At 38.5% G+C, this 17854-nt stretch overlaps 1 protein-coding gene across 32 annotated transcripts in view; it reads left to right on the top strand.

The window, feature by feature from the left end:
* The window catches only part of CTNNA3 (catenin alpha 3), a 495101-nt gene that overhangs the window by 327853 nt on the left and 149394 nt on the right, over nucleotides 1-17854 (top strand). The gene's annotated exons all lie outside the window — the stretch shown is intronic.

The raw sequence follows: 17854 nt of genomic DNA, 5'->3' as shown, positions 1-17854 counted from the left end.
CACTGGTTCGTTCAGGTGGAGGGGAAGATAAATTCTCTTTAAGTTGGTGGACCTCTTCAGAGAGTTTCTCCACAGCTGAGACACAGGCCTTTAGGGAAGAGGAGAGATTTCCTTCGTACTGCCGGAGTATTTTAGTCACTTCATTCACTGTGGGATTCTCCTCCGTTTTCCAGGCTAGTATTGCCAATGAGTTGGCATATGATGATGGGGCACTCTGTACAAACTTCCGCCACATGGGTAGTGTACACCGGACTGCATCTGGATCTGCGGATGTTTGTGCGTCGTCTAGGTCCTTATAAATTACTTCCCGTACGGCCAATTCCCTCAGGTACTGAATTCCCTTCTCCATGGTGGTCCATTTGCTTGGTAAACATACAAGTTCTTCCTTGAAGAGATACCTTTCCTTCACAGCTGACAGGAGACGCCTCCAGAGGCTGCGAGATTGTGCTCCATCTCCAATTGCTTTGTCAATGCATGCGTCCCTAGCAAGGGATCCCAGCCGCCTGGCTTCCTTGCCCTCCAATTCCACATAATTGGCTCCCGTGTCCCAGCACCGGAGCAGCCAGGTGACAAGCTGCTCGCCTATACAGCGACCAAAATCTTTTCGCACATCTCGTAGCTCACGCTGGTATAGAGTCCGGGTAATTACTGTTGATTTTTCGACATCCTCATCCTCATCTTCAGTCTTCTGCACCTTTGATGGCCGGTGTAGAGTCCGGGTAGTTACTGTTGATTTTCCGACATCCTCATCCTCATCTTCAGTCTCCTGCACCTTTGATGGCCCAGCCTCGTCTTCACTACGCCCAGACTTAGCAGAAGACTGTCTGCGTTTTAAACGACCTGAGCCTCTATACCATTTTTTCACCTTGTCTACAGGGGCAACTTGCACTGCTACAGCTCGTTTCTCTGACCCAGACACAGGGTCTGCCACAGGGGTTGGAATACCCTCTGCGGGGTCAACTTGCACTGCTACAGCTTGTTTCTCTGACCCAGCCACAGGAGTGGGAGCAGCTGCACGAGCTGGGGCAGCTGCAGGAGCTGGAGCGGCTGCAGGGGCTGGAGCTGGAGCGGCTGCAGGAGCTGGAGCCGGAACGGCTGCAGGAGCCGGAACGGCTGCAGGAGCCGGAGCAGCTGCAGGAGCTGGAGCGGCTGCAGGAGCCGGAACGGCTGCAGGAGCTGGAGCGGCTGCAGGAGCTGGAGCCGGAACGGCTGCAGGAGCCGGAACGGCTGCAGGAGCTGGAGCGGCTGCAGGAGCTGGAGCTGGAGTGGCTGCAGGAGCTGGAACTGGAGCGGCTGCAGGAGCTGGAGCGGCTGCAGGAGCTGGAACTGGAACGGCTGCAGGAGCTGGAGCTGGAGCGGCTGCAGGAGCTGGAGCTGGAGCGGCTGCAGGAGCTGGAGCGGCTGCAGGAGCTGCAGCTGGAGCGGCTGCAGGAGCTGCAGCTGGAGCGGCTGCAGGAGCTGCAGCTGGAGCGGCTGCAGGAGCTGGAGCTAGGTTGCTAGTAGCATCAATTGCAGCTCGATAGGCACAAGCCAGACCCCAGCACGCTACAGTGATTTGTGTCACTTTGGAACTGCCAGAGTCATGACACCTTTTTTTCAAGCATTCTGCCAGCTTTTTAGGATTTTGCAGTTGTTCAGGGGTGAATGTCCAAAACACTGGAGGTGACCACTGCTCTAGAAACCTGCCCATATCCTCCCACACTCCCTGCCACTCGCAACTATCCCGCCTCAAGACAGATCTCCGGATGAGATTCCTAAGTAGTTGTTTAACCCTCCACAAAATCTGAAGCGCATTCAGGAGACATAACAACAAGAGCAGGCTGGTCTGAGTATCCCAAGGATATTCAACATCTCGGAGAACCACCGTAACTAACTCGGGGGATAAGAGGGTGGTGGTGAAGGAGAAAGGGAGAGTGAACAGGTAGGGAAACATGTCTTCCCCTGTCCCCTTCACAGATTGGCTCCCTAACGAAAACAGGCAATAGGTGTAATTGCTAATAGTTTCCGAGATATGGGTTCCAAAGTATAGAGTCGACGTCAGTGCTGAGTACAAATACCAGGTTAAAGTCGTGACCAGATATTTCATCATTTCATAAGCCATTGCTACACCGCACAGTACCATAACAATCTTAAACCAGGGCCCGGAAAGGATAAACAGTGCAACAGGGAGCACATACAGAAAGTAACGCACCATAAAACTCAATTTGGAATACAGGTACAGCAGACTGGAGATTAAGGCAATCAACATCGTGACTAGCAACTATTAAGCAGGTCCAATACTTATACCAATTTTAGTTTAACACACTCTGGTCAGATTTGTCGATATCTCAACCCTTCGGGCCCCACATTGGGCGCCAAAAGGACTGTTGTGGTTTAACCCGGCTGGCAGCTAAACACCACACAGCCGTTCGCTCACCCTCCCCCCTCCCTCTCTGGGATGGGGGAGAGAAAACGGGAAAGTGAAGCCTGTGAGTTGAGATAAAGACAGTTTATTAAGACAGGAAAATAATAATAACAATAATAATAATAATAGTGATAATGGTAATAGTATTAACAATAATAATGTGTAAGAAAACAAGTGATGCACAATGCAGTTGCTCACCACCCGCTGACCGATGCCCAGCCTATCCCCGAGCAGCCGGCCCCCCACCCTGGCCAGCCACCCCTATATATTGTTTAGCATGACGTCAGATGGTATGGAATACCCCTTTGGCCAGTTTGGGTCAGCTGTCCTGGGTCTGTCCCCTCCCAGCTCCTGCTGCACCCCCAGCCTGCTCGCTGGCAGGACAGAGCAAGAAGCCGAAAAGTCCTTGGCCTGGTGTAAACACTGCTCTGCAACAATTAAAACATCAGCATGTTATCAGCGCTCTTCTCATCCTAATCCAAAACATAGCACCCTACCAGCTACTATGAGCTACTTAACTCTGTCCTAACTGGAACCAGGACACATATGCATTCAGGAAGATGTGTGTGGGACCTGTATCAAGGCTGGACATAGTTTGGTATGGGGTTAGGGAAGCTTTAGAGGATGTTTTTTTTTTTTCTTTTTTTCCTCATGATTGCCCCACACCTCTCAGCAGTACTAGGTGATTCTTGGAGGTATGCTTCTGAGTTAAGTTACACAAATTGTTTTTAAAAGGTACATGAACATTTATCCTAGTGTAATGAAAACATACTTCTTTGTATCACTGTCAACCACTTTTCAGATGTCAGGAGATAGATATATGCAGGAATCTATTTCATTTCTAGCCTGGAGCATTGGATAAATATTGTTCATAGTATTGTGGCTTCCCCCTCGCCCCACAGTTCTCTTTGTTATTGAGGGAATTCTTTACCTGTGTGTTTGCAACTCATTCACAGGCCTCCTAGCCAGTAGCTTGTAATAACCATGTAGAAATTAAATCTGCCCATAACAGCTAGTCCCAAGAAGACCTTTGCTAAATTTGAACAGTACGTTAATACATACAAAATTTGTTCTGTGGCCTTTTCTCAGAGCTTAATTAAAGTTAACTAATACCATCAGAAGTTAATCGTTATGTAACCTCTAAAACTCACTGTCAGTCAACTTTGTCACTACCAAAACAAATGCCTTCAATGCTATCCCTTCTTCTGCTTCAAATAATCTGAAAGGAGGAAGAAACAGTTAATTAAATGCTAGTTCTACCAAAATAGAGCTTGCAAATGAAACTTCTGATATGTTATACATCCTAGATATTTTAACCCTTCATTTAGTACTGTAGAGATTGCTGTATTTTTTTTTATTACATCATTATTTTTTACTGGAATTTTTGAATATATAACTCCAAGAACAGGTGTCTTAATCTTTTCTGAATATAATGAAAAATCTCATGGTTGATATCCTGTCATGCCGTCTCTACACCTAACTCCTCCTAACTGTTGGCACTTGATAATGCTATTGAGATTATATAAAGTTTTTCAGGATACAGTGAGAGAGTAGTATGCTGTGGATGGGACTTGCCCTGTTTACAGAAGCTGAGGGAAGTTTCATGTGGAAGTACAGTCTTGCTTTGTCAGTGATCTGTGAATTTTTGATGTAATGATTAAAAGATCTTCTCTAACTTTACATTTTCTTTTATTTAGTTTCATTGGGGGTAGATTGCACTTCTAAAATTCACTCAAAAATTAGAGTGGATTTTATTAATAAATACACATAAGAAGTAATTCCTAATGCATTATCAACATAATCTCAATTTTATGTAATATTGACTGAAATACATTTTGTGATTAAATATTTTATGTACAGGATACTCAGCTTTTAAAGTTTTAGGAGCTTTTCAAATGTTGTTATTTTAATGGCTTTTTATGGCAGATGTGAAATCAATAATTCCATATCCTGAAGCTGTGTTTGTTTTTTTTTTTTAACGTAGTGATTTTTTTTGTGTTTAGGTATTTCTTTGGGTTTGGGGTTAGTGGTAGATATTGAGACATTCTTAAGAGTTGTGGATGTCTGGATATTCACACTCCCTCACAGTGTTGAAAGAAATACTAGGAAGAGCTTGACAAAATTCTGCACAAAGTTCTGGTGAAAGAACAAAGCTAGCAGACTGCTGACATGTTTCTGTGGTTTTGTTAGTAGTCCTTGTTTTGGGAAATACTTTTTCATGATGTTGCTGCAGTATGTGTTGGGTATAATCTCCTTATACTTCTGTTACATTTCCTAGAGTGTATCCCTGAGAAGTGAGTGGCTCTTGCCCGAGAAACAGTCAATCTTCATCACAAATAGAATACTATATAATCACTTTTTAACATTCAAGTTGGAAGGGACCTTAAAGATATCTGCAGCACAGCCTTCTACTCAAAGCAAGTTCACCAGTGAATACAAACTGGCTTTCTCAAAATTTTGTCCAGTCACATCTCAAAAATCTTGAAGGACAGAGACTTTACAAACTCCATGGGCCCACTGTTCCTGTGCTTGATTGACCTTGGTGTGGAAATGTTTATGCATTTATACTGTTGTATAGGTAGTCCTTAACTTTTCTATGTATTTATCCACACCTTTCCTTTAGAGATGAACACCTCAACCATTCATAGCAAATGAAACGCCATCCTTCTAAAGATGAGGATGAAGTAGTCAATCATATGATAGTTAGGATTGAAAAGCAAAGTTTTGCTTTGCTTTGAATTTGTGATCCTGATGTTAGTCTGTTTTACGTGTTAGTCCGTGTAAAATGTTCTCATCTTGTTTACTGCTCAATAGGGGTAAAGTTAGTAAAGCATGGCCCGTGGGGAAAAGAAAATGAGGGATAGCATGCAAAACAACCAGGAAGGTAATTTCACTGTCAGAAGGCCATTTTTATGGCGACTGCAGTCTAAAATTTTTGTAAAGTGTGAATTGAAGTTTTAGATAGAAAAGACTTTCCTTTCAGAAACACATTTCTGAAGTTCTTGTTTTTAATATAGTGGCTGCTTTTGAGATGTTGCATATAGTTGGAGAATCTACTGCATAGAGAAAAGGGAGTTAATTCGTGGGGTACTTTTTAAGGGCAATAGAATAATGGCTATCAACTTGAGTTTGTTAGTACATCAGATGAATCATGTTCATCTTTGTAACAACTTTCTATATATGCAGGATAGTATGAATTACCAATGGCTTAAAAATGTATGGGTGATAGAAGGGCTGTCTGCAGATGTTGTCAACAGTGGAATAAATGAAAAGGATGTCTGAAAACTTGGATATAATTAAAGGGGGCTTAAATACAGTATCCCCTCCCATACATGGTTACACTTAGGTTGAAATTACATATGGACTTCTAAGGTATTACTAAGCTCCAGAGTAAGCAAAATAATTTGAGGACATTTATTCTCAAACAAAGCTATGTGTTACTAATTTGGCTAGGTTCTAAACCATGTGATCCTGGTGTAAGTTAATTCAACTTCAGCTCTTTCAACTTCACAGTACTAGCATACACTAGGGCAGAATTAGACCTTTTTTTTTTTTTCTTGGAGGTAAATTTCTGTAGCATAGTTGAGAAGTATTAGATTGAATTTGGCTCAGCTCTTACTCTGTCAAGTTGATGGGTCTGCCCACTTATTTAATTTTGTCAGAAGAATTTCTTTTTTTCTTCTGCTGTAATATCTGTCATTTCAGACCTTTTCCCTTGCTCCTTTTTTAAGTTAAATCGGTAGGCTTTTTTTGGTAATGTTACTGCAGCCCTATGCACCTTCTATTATTCTGTTGTCTTCTTTTGCCTTGCCTTTAGCTGAATGACTTGTCCTCAAATTAATGGCCAGTCTTGCTGAATATTGCTTCTTCTCATTGTGTCATAGGATTAGATGTCTGTTAGGTTCCATTTTTTTCTTTCTAAAATACAGGAGTAACTGTCCCATACTCTGAGGCTACCCTAATGAACACTTGCCCAGGTTTTTTCATGGTAACTCATTATGCCCAGGGGTAGCTCACTGAAAGATCTTCTATATCCTGTGCATGTCTTAAATCTCAGTTTAGGTTATCTGTGTTTTTATATAGTAATCAGCTGTTTAGAAGCTAGTTAGTAGGAGGTACGTAGGATTGTCTTATGATTGTTATCACCTTGCTCTATCCTCGGGTTTCCTTTCCCTTGGGTAATCTGTTATTGTTCCTTTAACTTATTGAGACTGGCTTTGATTTAATGAAGTGTGTAGAGAGTATGCTTTATCCTGTGCTGGATGAGGACATCTGTATGTACTGCAGTACAAGTAACGAGAATAAATGCTGTCCTCAGCTAACTTGTGCTTAGGAGTGCAAGGAGATACTTGAAAACTATTAGTTGAACTCCTGGCGATAGTCCTAAGCAGTAGAGCAGGAGGAATAACAATTTTCTGGTAATGTTTACCTGAGCTGTGGGATTTAGAGCACAGAAGTGCCATGTGTGGGACATGTGACAAAGTAATGATAGGTGATAATGACATTAGAACAACCTAAAGATGCTAAAATAGGAAAGAGAGAGGCTGTCTGTAATTGGCCAGCAACAAGTGACTACCTCAATTTAGATCAAGAAGCAGTGGTGAAGCAATGACTTTCAGATGTGTTCTGTTTTCATTGTTACTTGAGGTAATTTCAGATATTGTTTGATTTATGCCATGAATGATAATTACAGTTAGGTAGAAAGGCTGAGCTGCATGGAGCCTAAGAAATGGGCTAAAGCTTTTTAGCTTTAACTAAAAAGAAGAAGAGAGTCCTGGTTAAGCATGTACTTTTTCATTTTTTATTTTCTTTCTACAGGAAAAGAGAATTTAAAAAAATCCTTTTATTTGTGTGATCACTTGTCTGTTTCTTACACCATATTGAAATTATCCCATTGTCTAAATTATACGTGTTTCTGGTTTGTTTTTTATACACAGTATTTTGTGGCTTCTTTGCCTTTTTTGAAGTTCTAATTATATTTTGTTCTGAAAATCAAAATACTAGTATTGTTCAAGTATTTCAAAGTTGTTTTTTTTTTTAAATATACATTATATTATTTCTTCATCAAAACGGGTAAAAATTCTTGCCAAGTTTGGTTATTCTAAAATCAAGTAAAAAAGTGCAAATAATACGATTCAAAAAAAAAAAAAAAAAAGAACATGAGGCTGATCTTAAAGAAGAGCATTGTATTATACTGCTTGGATGAGTTCTCATGCCTGTTAGATTTGAGGTGGATCGACCTCTACAACACAACACCAGAATGATGTATGCCCCCTTTTTCAATCATATTGGAATTGTCTTACAAAGACTCCGATGGCTACAGATTTGGAGCCTATTCACAAGTTTATACAACGGAGCTTTTCTTGGTAGGTGCTCCTGATTTAATGAATCTTGGCTGTTGGGGCAGTTCCAGATGGAATCAAGAAAGCTAATAACATGGCTGTATTTAGCCAGGTTTTAGCAACCTCACTTAGACCATGGGTCTGTTACTTTTAGATGATTCCCAGACAAAAAATCTGCTCTGTCGTGGTTATGGGAGGATTTTCCTTTCCTGTTTAAAAAAAAAATAAAAAATAAAAATCTTACAAGTATTGGTCTGAATTGTCTTACGGAATATAGGTATTGTTCATTTAATCAAAGTGGAATCAAGTCTTCTTGTAATTGGATATTGAGCACAATTTACCTTAGAAACTGTAAAGGATGCTGTAACCTGAAATAGTTAATTCAGGAATAGCTGTCTTCCTGTAGAATGTTACCAGATTGAACCTGGAACTGTAAGCTTCCTGACTGGAAACCTTAATTAATGTCTGCTGTTTGTGTTATTCAGGTAGTTGGACTAGATGATGTGAGGAATTTGTGTAGCTTTAGAGTCCATCAGTCTCAGTGTCAGAGCAAGCTCTGTACTGTTAGATGAAGATGCCTGACTGTGCTGTAATTTTTACTTTTAGTGAAGGTTTCAGGGCTTTATTTCCAGACGTACCTGGAGTCCATCTGGATTGCTCAATTCACCTATTTAATAAAGTTGACTACATTATATAACAGTTCTGGTTGTTCTCCCAGGCAGTTTACCTGTTTTTTATGTTTTTCAGAATAAAAATTTTAAGGTTTTTATGGTACTGAAACAGCTTTTTATATAGTTATATCACTTTTTTTTGGCAGAGCCAGTCCCCCGGTAAATCAACTGAAACAAAAACAAATAGGAGGAAAAAGACTTGATTGTATTCAACGAGAAATAGGGTTTGACTTTCAGATAGCTTATCATTTGAAGCTTGAACAGAAAAAAAATAGAAATTACTTGTGCAGTATCTGAGTCTTGATGGACCCATTTTGTAATCAAAACTGTTTAGTTACTGTGATGAATGGAAATGGGGTTAAAGTGACCTAAGAATTACTGAGGTGGAATACTGAGCTCCTAGCTGAGAAGATCGAGCATGAGAGGGAATGAACACAGCAAAGTCTCAACTTAGACAAATGTGTTAACTTTAAGAGAGTGTTGGAAGAGCTGTTGTAGGACTGAATAGAAAAGGGCTTTTGTGTATTACACTGCTGAAAGTTACTTTGCCTTTGGTATTGATGCCCAAATAAAGAACAATGAAATTACTACTTAAATGCAGCTATGGAGCATCCATCACATGTGACCAGATTCGTAGGTGGTTTTGGCTTAACAAATGCAGAGTCTATTTAATTGGGTACTAGTACTTGGTTGACCTTTGTTCCATCTTTGTAGCTCATTTCTGGGACCCTTTGGGCAGCAGACACTGATACAGTTGAACAGCTATTGTTCTCAATGCTTTATTGCTAGCACATGTTGTAGATCAGTTGTTGAGGTGCACAGAAGAGAGCAGTACTAATGTTTGCCCATTGTGCAGAAGTCTGTGTGCTGCAAAGCCTAGCTCCCCAAGGATTCCTGCTTATATTCCACACAAGCAGTGGGGAGAGCACCTGAATTAGAATCTTTTTGAAAGCTGTAGGTGTCTGGCCATCACAGTATGGATGAGCAGTCAGTTCTGAGAGCAGAGCAATAAAGGCAGGACAGATCTGCTCTTGCTATGTTACCTGAGTGGTGGTAAAGAACTGGGTAAAGATATAAAAACGAGTACTTTTCACGTAGTCTGTCTACCTGCTGTAGACTTCTAACAGAAATCAGTAACTTTTTTTTTGTTGCATTGTTTTTCTCCTCTCTAACGTTTTTTGTTTTGAGGAGAGTGAAGAGAAATTCATTTCTAGAAGACATCAGAGCATATTTTGCATAGCCCTGGAAAAGGAACTGCTTCATTTTATGGAGGAATCTTTTCTAGGGGCAGTGCCTGCGTATATTGAAGTGAGTAAGTGAAGAACAAATGGGATATCACGAAAATATGATGGGTTCTCTTCAGCATTCTTGACCACCTCGATTAGACTGGGAATGAGATCTATTTATGTTGTTAACACTTGTTGGATTTCCCTCTGATCAGATGCATTGGAATTACTACTAAAATATATGTGTCTAATTTCATATTAAAATTTTGGTATAAGTTAATGTTTTCCTAGTGTTAAAAGCAGTTATTTTCCTCAATTGTTGAGTGAGCCTTACTGCGTTATTTTAAAAGACAAGCATTATTAAAAAACATTTCCTTTGCCAATGGAAAAACAACATTAAAGCTTCATAATTATATATAGTTGAAGAATGTTAAAATGTGTTCAGAGTCAAGTATTATATTTAAAATATTAGTATCTGTAAGTAAGATGGTGAATTAGCTTAGTTTTGAAATGAGGTAGGTGTGAGCTTTAACTGTTGCAGAAAGCAAATCTAAAGCTTGTTTAATGGGGGAAAATAATAATGGTACTTACTAAAAGATTAAATTTAAGGACTTTAGTTAGACATTATAAATAAAATATGTTGGACAGTAATCTTTTTTTTTTCTGTGAACTTAAAATATCCCGAAAGTTGTGCATCAGAATCAAACTCCAGAAACCCGAACATTTTCAGAAGATTTGAGTCAGCTCTAGCTTAAACAGCATTACTTTATATAAAGTGCAGCTCTGTATTCTGAACATAACTTTCAGTGAGTGCTGTGGTTTAATATAAGCTATTTTCTAATTTTATTTTGGTATGTAACTCACTTGAGGGGTAAATGAAACCTTAAATTCTTTGTGTGCTGCTTTCAGTTCTCGGCAATCTGACACCTCAAAGACTTGTGTGTCAAGAATGAGAACAGTTTGTAAAAGCCTGATGTTATTATTTAAAAGTCTGATTTTTTTTTTTCTAGCAGTACATGTCATTCTCATAAGTTCAAGATCATTTATTTGCATAAATAGATAATGTAGTTATGGGTAGAAGATAACTGTACTAAGTCTTGGTTTTCATGTTTTCTGCGTAAGGTCTATCTATAGATATATCCAGGCCGGATGTGGCTCGGGGCAGCCTGCCCTAGTGGTTGGCAACCCTGCCCAGGGCAGGGGGCTTGAAACTAGATGGTCTTTAAGGTCCTTTTCAACCCAGGCCGTTCTATGATTCTGTAAGTATTAAATTAGAAAACTCAGTCAAACAATTTTGAGGATGCAGTGTGCTCAGTAACAAGTAACTTCTAGATTGTCTTTATCTTACATCATATCTTTTTTCTTCCTATTCTGTATGTATTACTTTTTACCTTCATATTCACTCTTTATTTCACAAGAATCTTGCATTCTGCTACTATACGCATTTAGCAGAACATTTTTTCAGCCTTTCTTATTTTTCAATTTGTGACACTATGTTCAATTCACAAGATATTATTAAAAGCCTTTTTTGAAGTGAGAAATAGTAACTTTCTTGCTATTTTTTTTATTTAGCAGAGATCTCTGTGGTCCAGGTGCTTGTTAGGTATTATTTTCACGAGTGTGCTATGAAGTTGACCGCATGTGATACATGTGGAAGTGTTAATTTTGTTATGGTGTATATATTTTGTATTGCATGTTTTTGTAAGAGAGGCTGAACAAGAGATTGGAAGACAACCTATTGATTGATGTGGCTGATGCATTACAGGCCAAATTGGGATTGTGCTCTCCCTGAAAGCATCTTGGTATGAAGCCTGCAGGCTGGGACAGCAGGCAGCTGAGGTACTGAAAGCAGAGATCTGTGACATAAGCATGGAGTGAGAAACTAGAGAAGGGAGCAAAGGGCTTGCGTATAAGGAGAGAAATGAGCTCTTGACCAAGGTTTTGTGATGCTAAAAAGATTAGTTCCACAGGAACTGTGAAGAGTGTGGAGCAATTTGTACAGTTGAGGAAGCCACTAAGAGTTCTTGGACTAGAAAACTAGGCTGTGAAGATGTAGCGATAAGTGATGGTATTAGGTTTCAAGTGTTTTTTAATTAAATTGTCTACCGAGATGATCTGAGTTTTTTTTATTGGAGAAGCTACGGAGAACTAAAACCTTGTTTGAGCTTACTGCGTAAGAGCAGAAGGATACATTCTCCTGTTCGCTTTCCTTTGGCAAAAATTGGAAATGTTTGGTATCATTTGGTTTGTTTCTTCACAAGAAAAGTGTGTGTCAGTTCTAACTGAAGAGTTTGCTAGAGTCAGAAACCCGTTTGTGGAGGATTTAATATTTATTGCGGAAGTGGCAGAGTACAAAATCTTAACCATCCGTTAATTTTTAAGTGCTCACTTAATGTCTGAATTTCTCTATTCATTTTCAAGATTGTGCAGTCAGTACTTAGAGTGCTTATTGGCTAAAAGCTAAGCCTGTCCCTTGTCCCAGAGACCCACGTCCTTCCTCATTTGACTAACCTGCTTAGAACCCTGCGGTGATCTTTTCTATTTTATACTGCTCCAGATCTGCTTTAGGTATTGATCTCATTCTTTTTTATGGCCTTATCTAACCTCAGTGTGACCTATTTGCTTCTTATCCTACTGTCCCCCTGGTTCTTCTCTTGAAGACATTCCTATCAGATGTGGTGTCACATCATCACACTGGTCATCAGTCCCACTTATTTCCACAGAAAGAGCTGATCCCTTTCTGCTCTAATGGTGAGAGCTGCTTGTGAAGGACAAGTGTCATTTAACAGGATCTTTAGGGAATTTAGTTTCTAAAATCTGTCTGTACTCAGTATGTGGAAGGTAGAGACTAGTAAGTTGGACTGTTTTGACAGGTTACCTGCAGACAGCAGAAAAGACATTTTAGTTTCAACAGGTCTCTGAATGCCAATGTTTTTACAGAAAGAGCTGTCAGATGTTGGCTGTTCTTTGGCATGGTATTCTTTACAAGGTTCAAACATGTTTTCTCTTCTCTTTGTTCTTGGGAATGGCCAAAATGATGAATTTGAGGTCTATAAGTAACTGAAAATGGTTTCTCAGAACTGGAAATATTTCACTAAGCTTAAGGAAAATAAGCCTTTAAGGAACATGTAAAGATTGCATAGTCCACATTCTGTCCCCCTCTTTCTTTGACCAATACAAGATCAACTCTTCCATGGATTAGAGGGTTAAAGTATTCCTGATGAGGGTTTAGCTACCCTCATCTTAAAAACATTGGGTGATGGAGAGTTCGCAGTCTACCCAGACAGTCTGGTTTTGTGCATAATAATTGTCCTTTCAGTTAGGTGTTGTATTTAAACAATAAAACTTCTCCCTCATGTCCAGTGCTTCCTGACCTGTTCCTGGTGGCAGAAATTTTTTTTTTTTTTTTTTCCCACTCAGCACCTGTTTGAAAATTGTCCTATCTCATTTTTATACTACTGTTTATATATGCTACCAGTATAGTTATTAGTCCTTGTTATCCCAGTCCTTCCTGTAACAAATTTATGACAGACGGGTTTCCTATTAATAGGCTGGCCAAAATGGCAAAAGTAACATTCTCATATATATGGATATATTACAGTACTTTGCAAAGTTGTTTTCTGGCCTTTTCTAGGACCCAAGTGCAATTTGAACTATTTATTCCCTTTCTAGATGGCAGATGAAAACCTGAAATATACTGTACTGTGCATGTTGGCTTTGTTCTTCTGTTTTGCTCTTCTTTCTCTGCTTTTTCATACTCCATTTATTTCTGTTTGCTGACATTATCCTGTTCTTACATTGCATGTTTTTTGTGTATAATTTTAGAATAGCAATAGGCACCCTATATTAAGAATGATGCTTGATTTTAATATATTCTTATTCTGAATTTTTACTCAGCTTCTTCTTTTTCTCATGACGTGTTGTGTTCTGGTGAAGGAAAACAATGCTTTAGAGTAGGATGAATTTTCCTGTTGTACCTTGTACCTTTGAAACAGCAAACAATGAGTCGTCTGAAAGACAAAGGAAACTGAGTTTTCTACTAATTCTTAGTATTAGCAATTCCTAAAATGGTTAAACTGTTAAAATTTCTTTTTAAAAAAAGTATGAAAGTAAGCTGTTAGTTGACTGAACTTTCTGTTTCTATCTTTCATACAGAAAGAATATTACAGGCAACGTTGTCTCTCAACCAAAGTGGCTTGGGCATTGAACTGAAGCTTGTTAGGGTTGCTTTTGTTCCACAGAAGTTTATATGAGGAGCTGCAGGATGTGATTTATACTGTCACAGAAATGGTATTCCTCAAGTACTACAAGTTTTGAAAACATGGTCTGAGTAGCAGTCTTGAGTCACTGGTGTTTTCCCCCTCATTTTCCTTCCTGATTTTCATGTCTGGGAATTAAAATCAGGCATTGAGAAGAAGGCCTTAGGCCTCTGTTCTGCTCTGCAGAGAAGTGTCATTAGGAACTGAAAGCTCTGTCTACTGATAGAGGAGATAAAGGAAAGGGAGAGGATATCAGTGCAGGCCCTTTCCTACTTGAGTTTGTCTATTCCTTTGTGTATGTGTAGGATTTTTTATTACTAAGTCGCTTGTGACAGCCACAGTGTACAGTTCCTTACAGATTAGAAATAAGGTCATTGTAGCAAATAATTGCCTTTTTATTGTATTGCTGAAGCACCTTTAATTGAATAGAAACCATAAGCAGTAGATTCCATCAGTGGAGGTGCTGAGAGATGTGGTAACAACATAATTGAAAAGGTGAGCTGAAGCAGTTAAAAAACTTGGTATGGTTGCATCTTTTGCATTTTAAGCATTTATTTTAATAAAGGAAGTGACTTGAAGTTCTGGTGAAACTATGTCAGTTGAGTCTAGCTTTAGCATAATGTGCTACTGCCTACTTTGAAGTATTTACTCAAAGTGCATTTTTAGTGCCAAAGGTAGTAATATAACAGAGGAAAATGATGAACACTTACCTTTATAAAAATGAACCCTAATAACCTCTTAAATTCTCAGCTTTAGCTATTTGAAAAAAAAAAAAGTCTGTGCTTGCAGAGCTTTCGGTAGAAGCAACGTACATAAATGGAGACTGAAGCCTTCAGCTGTTTGAGCAGAGTAGTTTGTTGACTTACATCAGAAGCCAGAAGCAATTGGCTATCAAATCATAAATAAATGTCTGTAGGGAGACACCTTACGTTTCCAAAGAAGTGATGCTGCAAATGAACAGTGCATGTGGGAATGTGAGCGGAGAGGTTATTATGGTAGTTTGCCTATGCCTAGGAGATAGGCACCTTTGCTGGTGTCTTTGAATAGGCCTTTCAAGGTCCCTGGTGACTCACTTGAAATGTATGCATTCTGATGAGGTATAAATGATCAACCTTTTCAACTGTGTCAGCATTGCTGTGCTGTTGTTATTTTTCAAACGTTAGAAATAAAATGATGCATGATTTTAGCAGTGCTCCAAACTGAGCTCTGCATTCATTTTGGGAGAGCTTCTCATTTCCCTGGAATTTACTATGTTTCTTCATTGCATTTTATTGGAGTAGAGAAATTTATTTACAAATTCAAATACATGTTACCTTCTACACATTCAATATTTTAACAGAATGTATTTCTAGACAATTACATTAAAATAATATAGTTCAGCAGGGAATTGGATCGTGTTTTTCACGAGACATAAATGATGCCCCTACTTTTAGGGGTGGAATCACGCCATCAAGGCAAATCTGCTGCAAGATGACACAGTTGTTAAATGCTGTTGCTGCAGGTTGTGCAGATCTGGAGTATGGATAAAATACGGTTCTGTAATACATGGTGAAGGGGCTATATTGAAGAGATGTCTGAAAAGTAGGGGAAGAATTGTATATTTAGCATAATCCATGTTATAGTTGGAAAGGCAGAAAGAGTAGTCAGTTCTAAGTCCTTAGTTGGACCTGGCTAGAGAAGTGCTTTGTAAGCTGCTTGTCACATCTATAATTTTAAAAGGCAGTGGCTTTGTTTTAAGGAGATTGTATGAAATTAGACTTTTTTTTAATGAATCTTTAGACTTACTATCAACGTGTATGGTATGACTTGTGAGCTGTATTTTTTCTTCTGTTGTTTCATAGGTAAACAACTGAAACCATAGCTGTTGATTGTGGATTTTGAGATGCTTTTGATTCTTTTTAGGAGTATTCCATAATGTCTGAGGTGCATATTTAGTGTGTGGTGTTTTTTATCAGAGATTTTTGAAACAGGGTTTGCAGCTTTAGAAAGAAGACTGATCGGACCCAGGATTTTCAGATGCTAATTGCTCAACCATTGAACAATTTTCTCCTATAGCATACACTTTTTGCATTTAATCAGAGTTAACTTGACACTTTGGCTCTTTCCTAAAATTTTTAATCCACGGGTAACATAATAGCATGTTCTTTAAGGCTATCTACATGGTGCTTTGGTGTTTATATGAAGGCAAAATTCATTGTCAAAGATGCTGAAAGTCTAAGCAATTTAGGTATCAATCTGCAAAATGGAAAGGATGCAAATACAGCTTTATTTACTTTGTACTTTTGAGCATAAATTTGCATATCTTTTTATCAAATTAAGACGGTTCTTCTGTGTACTTCACCACTAATTGGTAGTAATTCTAAGTGGTGGGGATCGTCATTATGTTTAGAAGACAATTGAACAATGTTTAAATGAAACAGTGTTTAAATATATTTTTATGTTATTATTTATAATCAAATAACACCTTTAGGATATTATGTTACAGTTTTATGAAAACAAATAGTAAATAATTTCAGTATGTTGATGGAATATTGTATGTTGGTGCTATTTTATGCAACAGATGACATACTGATATTGCAGTCTTCCTTAGTTCAGCAATTAGTGCACTTGATACTTTAGTCCAAAACAAATAGTGGTTTTTATGTGTTAGAGAACTGAAGGTAAATGGAGAGCTTTTTGCCAGGTAAAAATAGAATTATTGTATGGTTGGTTTGGGTTTTGCTGTGGTGGTGATTTTTTTGCATGTGTTTTGTTGCTGTTCTATTTTTTTTTCCCTTCCTGCAATTTGATTTTCATGATGCACGTGGAGTAGTCTATTCATTTCATTTTTACACCAACTCTTTGTCTTCAGTCTCTCTCCTTTACTAGACTCTTTTTTAAAATCTTTTTTTTTTTAGATCTATGATGATGATATCGGTGTTGTTGTCTTGAATGGGAGAGACTTCTTTCTAGAAGTATAGTCCCCCTAAATGGGTAGGGAATTGCCCTTAAAAAATAAGTACTTGAGATGTGGAGCAAAACACTTGCATCATGATTTTTCAACAATTGCTTCTGTTTATACTTCTCTGACTGATGATTTCTCTGACTTGCTTATATTGACTGATGAAGTGTAAATGCAGATACTTTTTTTTTGCTGCTGCCTGCCCAGTTGGTTCCAATTCTAAACTTATGATTTTCCTGTAATGAATTTTATTTTCCTGCTGGAGAGTAGGATGCTTGTTTGTTTGTCCTTGTATTTTTTGATCACTTCCGCAGTTGCTGAAGAAATCTCTTCATTGTAGTTACATACCTTTCTCCTTTTCCAGCTACCTGGTAAAGTAACAAGAAGTCTGTTCTTCCTTACCGGAGTTGTTAGTAAAAGACTTAGTCCCAGCAGTTCTATTGTGAAAGACTGTCTCTCTATGTTTCTTCATTATGACAGCATGAATGTTATTAGGAAGTTTGTAATTACTTAAATTTCACCAGGTTGGTCAAGTTCATGTGATATGTAAAAATGCCACTCATATAAAATGGTTATTTAGTTTATGATCCAGAGCAGGGTCAAGAGGATTGATACCAGCATAAAGAAACATCAGTTGTATTTAGGATGAGGAATTTCCTAGTTCTTATTCTTCAGTGTAATGACTCTATTACAGTGGCATGGTGTTAAAACTGTTTCATGAACGTATAATATCAGCACTGGGGATTAGTGTGGTATCTTGTTTGGATTCTTCATATTTTTTGTTTTATATGGTGTTTTAAACTCTCCCTTTGCTAAATAAACAATATAGTTTGATTTATGTAAAGTTTATGGATGTAACATCACTAAAAGGCTGTATTAGAAAAAGCCCTCTAGCTAATTAACAGATTGAAGTGATACCTAAAGAATTAATCACTTTATGATCTAATATTTCTATCTTACATTAGTCTCTGTTAGGAGAGATGGAATCTGTACTCTTCATGTGAGCATAGT

This window comes from Anser anser, assembly GCF_964211835.1.
Source record: "Anser anser genome assembly, chromosome: 7".
Classification (NCBI taxonomy): Eukaryota; Metazoa; Chordata; class Aves; order Anseriformes; family Anatidae; genus Anser; species Anser anser.
This window is presented reverse-complemented; position numbering and strand designations above follow the sequence as displayed.